The sequence below is a fragment of the Sorghum bicolor genome, chromosome 3 (genome assembly GCF_000003195.3).
Source record: "Sorghum bicolor cultivar BTx623 chromosome 3, Sorghum_bicolor_NCBIv3, whole genome shotgun sequence".
Taxonomy (NCBI): Eukaryota; Viridiplantae; Streptophyta; class Magnoliopsida; order Poales; family Poaceae; genus Sorghum; species Sorghum bicolor.
Window position 1 is genome coordinate 68,704,566 of NC_012872.2, and position 11,776 is coordinate 68,716,341.

An 11,776-nucleotide genomic window follows, 5' to 3' on the forward strand; every position below is an offset into this window, starting at 1 on the left:
CAGTAGAGATACAATATCATATAAAACATAATCACGAAAAATCATAGTGCATTTTTCTAACACAAAATACAATATCCTTTATTACCTCACAAAATTTGAAACTAAAATAATTTGTGCATAGAGAAACAAAAAGAAAAAATCTCTTTAAGGTGTTAGTTGGGGCAACCAACTTAAATAGTTTTAGGGAGTAAATTAAATCAAATATTAGTTTGATGGATTATTTTGGATATAGGCCAAACTTGAAGGGAGTAATATTTTTAATGACGGGGACAACATTTTTCAGAAAAAAGAAGAAATGACTATCATGAGGTGAAACTCTATTGCTCGATTACCAACTTAAAATGAATTATTAAATTAAATGTCTTATAAAGCAAAAATAAATAAATAAAATTATGCATCAAGAACGATGATTTTATCTGTGTTTCATTATATCCAATGTCAAAACTTTAAAAGACGTCATAAAAGTCTTGCTGAGAACGACTTTACGCGTCCTGACCGACCTTGGTTCCGTCAGTAATAATATTAATATATAGTGGAGCAGTACTGTTTTTTTCCTCGAGAAATACACACGCTAACGGTAGCAATAGGTCCCGGACCACGCGTTCGCGAGCGGCAGCACCTGCACAGTCCCGGACCACCAACCGCACCGCGACCACACAAAGCCGCAAGAGGTTCGACGTGCTCGGCGCTCCTATCCTCGGATAGTCGGATCCTCCGGAGGGCTGATATGGAGTCCGGCGCTGGCGAGCTTCTTCCCGGACCAGCGCTGCCCGTCACCTCCAAACGCGGCGGTGGCCGTGGCGGTTGGCGTGCCGCCCTCTTCATCGTCGGTAATCGTTCAGATTTCAAGTCGTTCGAATTCCCTAGTTCGTCCACAGGTTTGCATCATGCTTCACTGTTGCTAACTTGCTATTGGTACTACCATGCAGCGGTGGGATTCTTTGAGCGTATTGGGTTCGTCGGCGTGTCGGCCAACTTGATCATGTACCTCACCGGCCCACTCGGCATGTCCACGGCTGCCGCGGCCGCCGGCGTGAACGCGTGGTCTGGGACCGTGAACGTGCTGCCGCTCGTCGGCGCGCTTGTTGCCGACTCGCGACTTGGCCGGTATCGAGCGGTCCTGGCCGCCTGTGTGCTCTATCTCCTGGTCAGTTTGCATTCCAAACTCCAAAAAAATGTATTTTGGTTTTCTCACGTCTTCGCCTTTCTATTCCCTGCTTCATTAAGTTGCATTGGTGACCTTGCAATTGGGAGTTCATAGAGCATCTCATTAACACCCCTACTAGACCCCCTAGGCCCCTATCCCCGATTTATATATTGGAGGGAAAAAAACAAACTCCAGCAGACTATTGGCCTCCTATTTTCACCCTTTTATTGTCCATTATGTTGCCCCCCCTACTTGAATAATTAAACTTTTCCCCTTCTTACTTCTCCGCACGATTCTTGGTCACGCTGATAATCCACTGCATGCTCTCTAGCGGTGCGACAGCCAGAGATGGCACACATGGGGCCGCGAGGGCTTAGCAGTGGCCGGCCACACCCACACTGTGGCAGCCTGGCAATGACACTAGGTGGCACCCGCGATGGGGAAAGCCATCGTCGTCGCTCCGGCAAGGGGGGGGGGGGACTAGGGAGAGGGGGCGCTGCGGATGCAGTTCAGGCGAGAAAGGGTGTGGGGTGCTTGGATGGGGTCATGAGAAAGAACCACAACGATAGCTAGGAATCTCTATTGGGAACTGTGGCAGACAACGCTCCCCGACACGAGATAGCCTCCATGGCACGTGACGGTCTCCCTGGCAACTCCCCTCCCTTCGCGGAACCTCCTTTGGCCACTCTCTCGGCGGCACGCTCCCTATGGACGAGTTCATCTCTGGCGACAAGGAAGGAGGATGATACGTAGGTTCCACATGTCATTGACTACTAAAACGAATTTGAGGGTCATGGTTTATGTAGTATTACTGAAGTTGGAAGTAAAATATGTGTAGTATGAAAATGGGGGCTATCCAAATAGACATGATTTGGGTAGCATTGCTGGAAATGCTTTTAGATAAAAAGTTGCTCGAATTGTGTTGGTGGCTTGTTTTAAAACCAATCCGATTACATTTATTTTCTTTTAGAACTGAAATTATTGACTAAAATGAAATTTAATTTCGACTTGGTTTTAGCTTAATGAATTTGAAGTTGTGCCTACTAATAAATAATAATTTATTAATTTTGAAGAAAGTCTAAAAAAATTAACTTAGCTCATTGTCCATTCCTCCTAGCGTTCCACATTGTCATCTATGTAGTGGTCACGAGGTATATATATAGTAATAATAGTAGTATGATCGAAATTTTAAACGGATTTTATAGATAAATTTTGCAATCATTTTTATCGTGTATAATTGTTAGGAAGTGATATTTAACCCAAGGGTAGTTTAGAATTGGCCCTTAACAAGTGACATCAAACGCTACTATCTTTACAGTTGTCAATTTTGGGCACAATAAAGAGGCTCTGCACTATTAAGGCGTGAGTGAACATTAGTGCATATGTGGTTGGGCCGCTGAAAATAGCATACACGCCTTCCTGATGTTTGTATACCTTCCCCTGTCACATTGGATATTTAACTGTAGTTAAGAGTATTAGATATAGACTAATTATAAATTTTACTGCACAGATGTAGACTAATTTGTGAGACGAATTTATTAAGTCTAATTAGTCCATAATTTAATAAAGTGGTGCTAAAAATTAATTGCACAAATGAAGATTAATTTGGAGATGAATTTATTAAGTCTAATTAGTCTATAATTTAATAAAGTGGTGCTACAATAAACATGTCATGATTATGAATTAATTAGCCTTAATAGATTTATTTTGCTAATTATCCTGTGAAATTAGTTTTATAATTAGTTTATATTTAGTCTTTCTAGTTAACATGGAGCTGTCCAATGTGACATGGACTAAAACTGCGTGGCTTAATGTTGTTTTACGAGGGCGTCGATGCAAAGGCCGGAGAAAAAAAGAACTAGAATCGTGCGATGCACATGGGAGCTGGCCAGCTGGGGCCTGGGGTATTCTGGGCCTTGGAAAGCCCGACGTGTATTTGTTTGCACGAGCTGGGCGATTAGCGATGTCATGGGCTGCGCAGGCGATATTATCGGTTGATATACTTTTTATTAGGTGTATATATATGTATGTATATAATATAAACATTTTAGGGTTTTCAAAAATCACTACGCTTACAGAAACGAATTAGTGACGGTTTGTGATGTCACTTAGTGACGCTGAAACTAAGGTCACGTCTTCTTTGTTGCTTTTTGGCGCAGTGATTCTCCGAGTGAGATCAGAGAAACAGATATGTCACTTTCTATCATGTAGGAATTGTTACTTGCACGCCATCGAACTAGGAAATTCCTACTCGGGATCATATTTTTTACTTGTTTGACAATTGACACTCTTCTACCATACGTACAGAGCTTGGGCATGCTAACGGTCTCATCCATGACGCCAACCGCGAGCTCGCCGCCGTCGGCGTCTCCTGCACGGCTCACCCTCTTCTACGTCGCGCTGTACCTGCTGGCTCTGGCGCAAGGCTTCTACGGGCCATGCGCGGAAGCCTTGGGCGCGGACCAGTTCACGCCTAGCGTCGACACCTGCGAACCCAGCGGTAAAGTTTTCTTTGCCCCTTGAGGGTATGTGCCCTCACTCTCCTACCCATTGGATTCGCTTTGAAAAGTATGCAAACACACATCTCAATGCGAATCTGCTTTGAGATGTGTGTTTGCACACTTCTCAATGCGAATCCAATGAGTGAGAGAGTGAGGGCATATGCCCTTAAGGGCAAAAAAAAAAAAACCGCGTTCCGAACCCAGCGCGCCCGCGTTCCGGAGCTCCTACTTCAACTGGTTCCACTTCTCCATGTCCTGGGGCTACGCCATCGCCACGGCCGGGCTGAGCTACGTCCAGGACAACGCCGGCTGGACCGTCGGTTTCGGCGCGTGCTGGACCGCGTTGGCGCTATGCCTTGCCGTCTTCTTACTTGGCACGCGGATCTACCGTGCCAAGCAACGCCCCGTTGATGGCGGCACGTTCGCTGAGGCCGTTCGGGCGTTGGGCGCGAGGGTCTTCCGTCGAAAGGACACCACCGCTCCAACTGATGAAAGGTGAACACCAGCAGACACTTCTCCATTGTATTGCTGCAGGTACGTGTACGTCAACGTCACGGACAGAGGGGTCTTGTCCTGACGGAGCTTAATTAGCTTCTTGACTTGTGCAGGCTGCTTCTATCTCCACAACACGAGGAGGACGGACTCATAGCTAAGCTGCTCCCGATATGGTTGACGAGCTTAGTCTTCACGTACGGCCATCTACTCGCAGGTGTCCACTCTGTTCACCAAGCCAGCCAGCACATTGGATAGGCACCTTGGCACGGCGACAGGCCTCGTCGTGCCTCCTGCCGCGCTCCAGTGCTTGATCAATGCCACCTTCATCGTCATGCTCCCGTTATACGACCGCGTCATCGTTCCCTTCGCGAGGCGCCTGACAGGGCACGCCGCGGGCATCACGATGCTCCAGCGCATCGGCGCAAGCATGGCCACGTCCTGCGTCGCCATGGCCGTCGCGGCGCTCGTGGAAGTCAGGCGGCTCAGCGTGGCCAGAGACGCGGGCCTGGTCGACCGGCCGGACGTGGCTCTGCCGATGAGCCTGTGGTGGATGATTCCGCAGTACGTTCTGATGGGCCTCGCCGAAGTGCTGGGCAAGGTGGGTCTGGAGGAGTTCTTCTACGACCAGGTGCCCGACACTCTCCGCAGCGTCGGGCTCGCGCTGTGCCTGAGCATCTTTGGTGTGGGAAGCTACGCCAGCGGCATGCTTGTGTCCGTGATCGACTGGGCCACGAGAAGCAAGGGTGAGAGCTGGTTCTCCGACAATCTCAATCGAGCGCACCTGGACTACTTCTACGGGCTCCTGGCAGGGCTCGCGGCTCTGGAGGTAGCTGCGTTCTTGCATTTCGCAAATCGATACGTCTACACAAACAAAGCCGAGCTATGAATCTGTGAAATACTCTGTGTATGTTAAAAGAATTAATATGATTTATCTTTTTTTTTCTTGCGTGTTTCATGAGAACTAATAGCAAGATGATAGAACATGGATTCTAATCGCTAAACAAAGTTTCAGGAGAAAAGTTCACTAAACAGAGTGCAGAGGAGAAACAACCTCACATTGCAAATTAGTATTATTTTCACTAAACAAAAGATAAGTATCAGCAAGGTTCTTTTCAGTTAATAAAACATAAATTTATTTCAATATAGAGAGAAATTTTACTATGCTTAGAATAAATGAGAGCCATCTGTTTTGTTAGATCCGATGCTTTTAAAATAGAAAGAACCAGACGAAAAGAACTTAAGTTGTAGGTCAGAACCAAAGAATAAGTGGATCCGAAACTAGTCTATAAATAAATAAGGAGGGTATAACACTAGTATTTTTGACATTTTCGATGCTACTTCTTTGAATCACAAAATAAACTGCTTGTCTGCTTCTCATCTGCATAGGAATAGGAGTTGTTTCTCATCTACACGGGAACACGAGTTGCTTCTCAAGTCCGCGCGTGTGATCTCTGTCTCTCTTATCATCTCCCAGAGCTCCGGGCTGGCGCGAGTGGTTATCGGCGCGCGGCCCCCGATGACTGGCGTGGGGGCTCTCTTCCTCGCACCTCCCTTCCTCGCCCCCCGGTGGGCAAGCCTCGCACCTCCATCCCTCTCCTAGCGCGTGGAGCTGACCAGTGAACAACGACCTAGAGAATTAGCAAGGCGGTCGACCACCCTAGGGAGACACGGTGGTGAAGACAATGCCGACGCGACTGGCAGCAAGGCGGGTGACGAAGCCGATGACCTAGGAGGCGGTGAGGCGCGTGTTGAGTCGGCGACCCAGGAGGTGGCGAGGCTAGCAGCGACGTAGTGCTCACCAGCGCGTGGCCCCCCAGCTCCCTCCCTCTCATAGCACGCTGCTTCAGGCCTCGAGTTCAGGCAGTGGCGTGTGCACATCCAAGTGAGCGGTGGCTGCTGCTGCTCCAGCTCAAGTCATCGGCTCAATTTCAGCCTACAAGTCTACGCGAGCAAGCAAGCACTGTAGTCTATGCCCAAACTTCAGCCGTAGGCATCCACATTGGCGAATGGTGAGCTTTCAGGTCTTAAGAATATACGTTGTTGTTGCATCTATCGATTGAAGATTCATTTACTCCTAGCAGTAGGGCAGGCGGCGATGCAGTTTAGCGGTACGGAGCAGTTCGTGCTTTCATGGAGAGTTGGTTTAAGGAGTCGAGAATATGTAGTGTAGAAAAAAGTACTAATCTGCTCTTAATTAGACTTTTTAACTAGAACCTACTGCAACAAAACAGCCTGCCATGGCTTATCAGCCAAACGACCTTACGGGTCGTTATATTATTAGTGCTGGTTATGACACTTTATAAATATATAAAACGTGTATGTGTCAATCGCTTTTTCAATGTGATAAATAAATTCAATGATTTTTCTCTATATTTAATTAAAGTTGAGTATATTTGACAGAGAGCGAGAATGAAGTTTAGCGGCTGGTATGCCATTCGGCCGGTCCTAGCATGTTTGACTGTCTGGTACTCCTACAAAAGACTTCACGTGCTTGAGTGTTTGGTATACTCCTACAAAAAGACTTCAAGATGGCAGGATCAAAGCACAGCTGGTTGGGCGTGGATATGTGGGCGTGCGTATGACACGAGTGCGTTTATGCGTCCCGACATAAAAATAACATTTTTCCCTTGAACGAACTTGGTTTGTATAGCTGAGCTCGTCCACGTCAATAATACGTATGGCACGTTTTTTTTTCCCTCAAGAAACACTCGCTGACGGCAGCAATTAATTAATAGCCAAATAGGGCGTCGGAATAAATACTCCAACAGGTGCTGCGGCCATTCTCCAGAGGGCTGGGACAGCAATGGAGTCCGGCGGCGGTGAGATTCTGCCCGGACCTGGGTTGCTCGTCACCTCCAAACCCGGCGGTGGCCGTGGCGGTTGGCGTGCCGCCCTCTTCATCCTCGGTAATCATGCTGATTGCAAGTCTTCAAAAATGCCTAGTCCGACCGCAGGTTTGCATGCTTACACAGTTACACTGTCACTGTTGCTGTTGCTACTACCATATCTGCAGCGATGGGATTCTTTGAGCGTATTGGGTTCGTCGGCGTGTCGGCCAACTTGATCATGTACCTCACCGGGCCGCTTGGCATGTCCACGGCTGCCGCGGCCGCGGGCGTGAACGCGTGGTTCGGAACCGTACAGGTGCTGCCGATCGTCGGCGCGCTCGTCGCTGATTCACGGCTTGGCCGATATCGAGCGATCCTGGCCGCCTGTGTACTCTATCTTCTGGTCAGTTTGCATTCCAAAGAAAGTGTTCTCTCTGTCCCAAATTCTCAATCATTATAAATTTTTGAGTCTATTTTAAGTTTGACAAAATTTATATATAAAATAATAACATTTATGGTACCAAATAAATATTATTAGAGTTTTTTTATCAATTATATCTTTATAGTATACTATTTGATATCATATTTTTTAATTTTTTTTTATAAATTTGATTAAATTTAAAATACTTTGACTTTCTAAAACCTTTACTGCCCAGACCTTTCTTTTACTGTGCTTCAGCAAGGCTGTGAAGAGAGTTGCATGCGCAGGATGCATCTCCTTCCAACTAGCGTGAGGTCCATTGCCCAAATGTACTCTTGTTGCGGCATTGAATCGCGCTCTGTCCTTAGCGTCCAAAGGCAGTTACATCCCCCTCCATGGTCTTCCTCTTTTGTCCCAAGAGTACCATAGTCAACGTAGCCTCAATGCTCTACTGAATTTTTCCGGCTCTATGATAGCCAATCCTCCGTTAACTGTTGGTGTGCAGATTGGTGGACCTCATAGTTATGGATAAAAAGTTCATTTGAGCTGGTTTGGTGGCTTTGTTTTAAATCTGATCTGATTATATTAACTTTTTTGAAAATTAGAAATAGCTGATTTAGATAAAATTCAGCTTTGGCTCTACACGTGGCTTAGTACAGTTTAGGCCTCCTAATAAAGTAGAGTATATTATTTCAAAGAAAGCCTAGAAAAATGTTCATTTACTTTTTGATCCATCCCTCCTAGCTAGCGTTCAGCACTGCATCATGTAATTTGTGGTTATGAGCGGTATAGTAATACTAATATAGTAATATCGTGTATAGGAGTACTTATTAGGAACTGATATTTTACTCAAGTTTTTCTTTTTTTAAAAAAACTGGCCTTTAGTGAGGTAACATGAACGTTGCTATCTTCGCAGTTGGTAATTTTGGGCAGACATATAACCAAAAGTAGGTATATTCTAGGACCGAGGCAATACCAAATTTGTCAATTTATTTTAAAATATAGGGTTTTCAATACTCTCGGAGTGAGATTAGAGATGTCACTTGTTGTCATACTTTATCCTTTGGATGGTCATCTGCTTTTAGAGTTTCTTCATATTGACCTTTGAGAGAGTTTTTCTGCAATTAGTCTTTGCGTCGTGGGTTTGTATAGGACCACGATTATGTTGATCCATGACACTTGTCATACCTTGGTTAAACTTTGTAATAATTTGGCCTGAGTTCACCCAGTTTAGGGTGAATGAAGCCGGATAGACTTTCTAACCTTTATTAAAAAAAATGTCGGAATTTGTACTTGCACGCCCACGAACTAGGAATTTCCTACTCTGCGATCATAATGGTAATCCTGAATTGGGCACTCAGCCTCATAGGCAGCAACTGCAACCATGTTTGGCAATTGACACTTGACACTCTTCTACCATATACTTCAATGATTGATTACAGGGCTTCGGAATGCTAACGGCCTCATCCATGCTGCCAACCGCGAACTCGCCGCCGTCGGCGTCTCCTACCCGGCTCATCATCTTCTACGTCGGGCTCTACCTGCTGGCTCTGGCGCAAGGCTTCTTCGGGCCATGCGGGGAAGCCTTCGGCGCCGACCAGTTCACGCCTAGCGACAGCGACAACCCCACCGCGCCCGCGTTCCGGAGCTCCTACTTCAACTGGTTCCACTTCTCCATGTCCTGGGGCTACGCCATCGCCACCGCCGGCCTGAGCTACGTCGAGGACAACGCCGGCTGGACCATCGGTTTCGGCGCGTGCTGGACCGCGATGGTGCTATGCCTTACCGTCTTCTTACTTGGCACGCCGACGTACCATGCCAACCAACCCGTCGACGGAGGCACGATCACTGCTGAGACAGTGCAGAAGTGGGCCGCGAGGTTCTTCCGTCGAAAGGACACTACTCCAACTGATGAAAGGTGAACACGAGCAAACATGTTTCTGTTGCTTTGTGCAGAGGGGGTCTTGTCCTGACGAAGCTTCTTCACTAATTGTGCAGGCTGCTTCTAGCTCCACAACGACCTGAGGAGGAGCGCGGACTCATAGCTAAGCTGCTCCCGATATGGCTGACGAGCTTAGTCTTCGCGGTCATCTACTCGCAAACGTACACTCTGTTCACCAAGCAGGCCAGCACATTGGACAGCCACCTTGGCACGGCGACGGGCCTCGTCGTGCCGCCCGCTGCGCTCCAGTGCTTCATCGACGTCACCTTCATCGTTATGATCCCCTTATACGACCGCGTCATCGTGCCCTTCGCGAGGCGCCTGACCGGGCACGCCGCGGGCATCACGATGCTCCAGCGCATCGGCGCAAGCATGGCCACGTCCTGCGTCGCCATGGCCGTCGCGGCGCTCGTCGAAGTCAGGCGGCTCCGCGTGGCCAGAGACGCGGGCCTGGTCGACCAGCCGGAGGTAGCTCTGCCGATGAGCCTGTGGTGGATGATTCCGCAGTACGTTCTGATGGGCCTCGCCGCAGTGCTGGGTATGGTTGGTCTGGAGGAGTTCTTCTACGACCAGGTGCCCGGCACTCTCCGCAGCGTCGGGCTCGCGCTGTGCCTGAGCATCTTTGGCGTGGGAAGCTACGCCAGCAGCTTGCTTGTGTCCCTGATCGACTGGGCGACGAGAAGCAAAGGCGAGAGCTGGTTCTCCGACAATCTCAACCGAGGGCACCTCGACTACTTCTACGGGCTCCTGGCAGGGCTCGCGGCTGTAGAGGTAGCCGTGTTCATGTATTTTGCAAATCGATACGTCTACACAAACAAAGCCGAGCTGTGAATCTGTAATTCTTGAAACGACTTTGCAAGTAGAAAATTACTTTGCATATGTTAAAAGAACATGTAAATCTTCGGTTTTAATTGGGGCTGGCCCAATTTTATTCAACTAAGTTCAAAATAAATCCTAAAGCCTGAATAAAATGCTGGTGCAATAAAGTGTTAGTCTCACGTGGAATGGCTAAATGTTAACTCAACCTAGGGTTTGTTTGGGACTAGCCTGCTGTTGGGAAGTAGCGCACCGCACTCCCCAGCAACACAGTGAAACGAGAACCTTCTCACTTGGTGCCGTGAGAGGCTAAACAGTAACGAACAGTGGGCTTAACAGTAGGTGAATACAATGAATGCTCTCCCTGTTCCCAAGTGTGGTTACACCCCCTTTATATAGGGCACGGGAACCGACCTAACATGATTACAAAAATGCCCCGTGACGGTGGGGGAATATCCCAGCATATTCCTTTGTTACAGTCTACTGACCCTGAGTCGTTCGTGTAATTTCACACTGCGAACCCCGCGTGCGTCTCCTGTCTAGGGCTTCAGCTGGTCGGAGGCTCGGATCCTCCGCTCGTCTGCCGATCCTCCGACGCCCATTTGTCGGAGGCTCCTCAGCCTGGCCGTGCCGGAGGTTCCTCGGCTCGGCTGCTCTAGAGGTTCGCCGGCCACCTTGGCCACCGATCCTCCGACGCTTCCGCGTCGGAGGTTCCTCAGCCTGGACGTGTCGGCGGTTCCTCTCCTCCGCCGCGTCCCTCGCCATCCTCGGACTTGGGAGGATCGGAGGTTCCTCCTTTCTCTGCTTGTGAGCCTCCGCGGGTGTCTCAGTCCCTGCATACATTTGGCATGACAAAACGAGTCGTCAACGTTAGTCTTCCTCAGGATCCTCCGCATGGCATTTGCACGGAGGTTCCTAGGGTGAAGGATATCCTTCGACGCTTCATATGTCGGAGGTTCCTCGAGTGAAGGATATCCTTCGACGCTACCAGGGGGAAAGATGCGGCCATTCCCCAACAGTTCCCCCCCTTTTTGGGCTAATGGCACTCCTGCGGTCCATGTGCTAAAAAACATGCCACGCTGCGGAGGCTGCGAGCATGGTTGCTGCCTTCCCCCTGGTGCGCAGGATGTGTTTGTTAGCGTTGTCGGAAAAATGTTTCTTGTACTTAGCCATAAATTTTCTTGGTTTGTTTGTTTTTCCAGGGTCCTTCGATCCTTGTTGTTCTGAGATCTTGCTATCCTTCGCACATTAGATTGCGGAGGATATCGAGTTGTTGTTGAAATTGTGCGATTAGCCGTTGGGGTTAGCCGTTAGTGTTGGGGAATCGCAACGGTCAGGCTGAGTCCTCCGCTTTTAGCCGTTGGGCACGGGGAATCGCAACAGCCGCGCGGTCGCAGGCCCCCCCTATAAAAGGAGGTGCGGGGGAGCTCTGGGCTCTCACCCATGCTGCTCATTGCCTGTGCATTTGCCTTCGCCACGTTACTCTTGCTCTCTAAGCTGCTCGCGTGAGTCGCAGTTAGGTTTAGCCCCTAAGTGTTTGCGGAGGTTCTAAGGTGGCTCTTGTTCCTTCGCCCCATCCGTCAAGGTCAGATTTTTCTGGTCCTTTGCGCAATTTTCTTGGCGTGA

General features: G+C 48.5%; 1 pseudogene; it reads left to right on the forward strand.

Moving 5' to 3' along the window:
- LOC8062398 lies at window positions 571-10,245 on the forward strand (annotated as a pseudogene).